Here is a 3,318-nt window from a genome sequence, read left to right on the forward strand (position 1 = left end):
GCCTCTATTTAAAGCAATGTTTTGACCAAATAAATGGAACATACACATCATCCTCCTTATCCTGAACACAGCCAAGAAACTTTATCTTTGTTGTTGGAGATTTGCTTCCATGCTTCCACACCAAACCTCAGTCATCACTGCTGTGGCTTTTACAGCTGGTGCTTTTATGAGAGTCCGTTTCTGACCAGTGCTGTGTTTTCAGAAGAAAATTAAAGACAATTCAGCAGTGATACCAAGGTGATAAAGCATTCTGGAAATGCTGCTGTACCTGATTTACTTGTACTACCACACACACACACACACACACACACACACCATTTCAGTGTTGGTGCAAAAATTAATGAAGCATCAACCAAAAATTACATCTTCTCAGGGATAATGTAAAAACTCCTAACACATTTCCAACACATTCCTAACAAACTTCTAACACATTCCCAACAAACTCCCAACACATTCCCAATACTTTCGCAACAAACTACCAACATATTTCCAACACATTCCCAACAAACTCCCAACACATTCCCAACAATCTTTCAACACATTCCCAATACTTTCCCAACAAACTACCAACATATTTCCAACACATTCCCAACAAACTCCCAACACATTCCCAACAATCTTTCAACACATTCCCAATACTTTCCCAACAAACTACCAACATATTTCCAACACATTCCCAACAAACTCCCAACACATTCCCAACAATCTTTCAACACATTCCCAATACTTTCCCAACAAACTATCAACACATTTCCAACTCATTCCCAACAAACTCCCAACACATTCCCAACAATCTTTCAACACATTCCCAATACTTTCCCAACAAACTATCAACACATTTCCAACTCATTCCCAACAAACTCCCAACAAACTCCCAAAACATTTCCAACAAACTTATAACACATTCCTAACTCATTCCCAATACATTCCTAACAAACTTCTAACACATTCCCACTTATTCCCAATAAACTCCCAACACATTACCAACAATCTCTCAACACATTCCCAACAAACTCCAAACACATTCACAACAAACTCCCAACACATTCCCAACAAACTTCCAAAACATTCCCAACACATTCCCAACAATTTCCCAAAACATTCCCAACAAACTCCCAACACATTCCCCAAAACATTCCCAAAAAATTCCCAACACATTCCCAACAAAATCCCAACAAACTCCCAACACATACCCAACAAATTCCCAAAACATTCCCAACAAACTCCCAAAACATTCCTAGCAAATTCCCAAAAGATTTCCAACACATTCCCAACTAACTCTCAACACATTCCCAACCCTGCTCCTGGAATAACCACTTTCCTGCACATTTTAATGTTTCCCAGTTTGACTGAACTAATCAGCCATTGAACAGTCCTTCCTGATGAGAAGTCAGCATGTTTGAGCAGGCAAACCCTGCAGTGTCCAGGACATGGGGTTCTCCAGGACTAGGGTGCGGGAACCTGTGGATTAATAGACCAGATAGAGGGTGGACATTCTGGGTCACTGTGCAGGTCAACAGTCAGTGAGCTCATAATAAACTGATAGAAAAAGGCACTAAAATTATACATCTGGCTCATTAACTGGCCAGATGTGGAGAAAGTACTTCTAGAAGATGGAAGACCTCTCAAGATCTCACAAAAAATGCTTTAATAAAATTGACCAATCAGATTTCCTTCTTCATTCTTGTGCTGATTCTCAGGCATGAGCTAACGGTGGAGGTTGAACATGTTTCTCCAGAGACACATGAAATTTTTGCCATTCAAACTCTGGATGATAGAACGATTTTACGTGCATTGGTGGGTCATTGAGAAAGGAGAAGACCAGACTCGAATCCCTTGGACTTTCCTCCTGTTTTTGTTGTGTCCATGTTGATGATTGAGTGTCTTTGTCATGTCTCACTCCACAGTGGAGGTTTATATGAAGCTCATATGAAAGTAGACACTCAGGACTGAAGACTTTGTAGTGTTCAGTCAGAAGTATTTCTGTTTTTAGCCTGCTAGCAGCAATATAATCATAGAAAAGTTCCAAAAATACAAAAACGCTTCATTTTTTTCCACAAAAATGTTTCTGTCTTTAAAGTAAATGTTGATATCAAGCCCATTTCTGTTCTCTGAGATGCTCTCTGAGTGTTTCTTCATCTAAAAAGCAGCTCAAATTTCATCTTCAACCAGTAAAATTAAAAAACTCAGAAACTACACTCACCTATTAGTTCCTCAAGAGCTCTTGGTTGCTATTAAAGAAAGGACATTATTTTCAATTACATTTATTATTATTTAGTGTCCAGTTTCACCCAAATGAGGATTCCCTTCTGAGCCTCGAGGTTTTTTCCTCAGATCACCTCAGGGAGGTTTTTCCTGACCACCGTCGCCTCAGGCTTGTTTATTAGGGATAATAAATAATAAATAGTAACTTAACTTTATCATTTTTTCCTATGTTTCTATTCTTCTGTAAAGCTGCTTTGAGGCAATATGCATTGTTAAAAAAGCGCTACATAAATAAATTTAATTGAAAATTCAATGTGTAGGTTCCTAAAACACACTGAAAGCCGACAGAGTTGTTTTATATCAGACTCACAGACAGAATATCATCCATCCATCCATTTTCTATACCCGCTTTATTCCTAATTAAGGTCATGGGGATCTGCTGGAGCCTATCCCAGCACACATTAGGCGAAAGGCAGGGGTTCACCTTAGACAGGTCACCAGTCCATTACAGGGCCACACATATAGACACACAACCACACACACACACACACACACTCACACTCGCTACAGAATATCATTCATTTCTTAATACTGACTGAAAATGACACATAAAGGTGAAAAGAGGAACGGACAGAGAAATCTTCACTTATTCTCTGCATCGCTTTCAAGGCGCTAGTTCAAAATGGGAACATAAACCGTGACAACGAACCTAAAAAATTGCCACTTTAAATGGTTTTGTTTGCTGTAGAGCCATAAACTAATCATTAATGGTTATGCATTAAATAGTAAATGTCTTCACATGTCGTTCAGCTCAGACAGCGAAGTATCTTGGATCATACCCAGGTTTTAACTATTAGCTTGGATTTATTGTGTTATTATTTAATTATTAATAATTACGTGCTGACAGAAATCTGTGTCCACAGGTCAGCGTGTAACTTCTGTGTGTATTTGACACTGAAACCGAAGCCCAAAGCTCTCCCGATGCATCATGTCAACTCGTCTCACCCTCATTTATCATCCCCAATCATCTATTTTTCTTTCCGTGTCCCTTGTGTTGCACGATGCGCATATTTCACTCGCATTTTTCAGACACCTGCCTTCCAAGTGGCATTG

This window comes from Hemibagrus wyckioides, linkage group LG02 (genome assembly GCF_019097595.1).
Source record: "Hemibagrus wyckioides isolate EC202008001 linkage group LG02, SWU_Hwy_1.0, whole genome shotgun sequence".
Lineage (NCBI taxonomy): Eukaryota > Metazoa > Chordata > Actinopteri > Siluriformes > Bagridae > Hemibagrus > Hemibagrus wyckioides.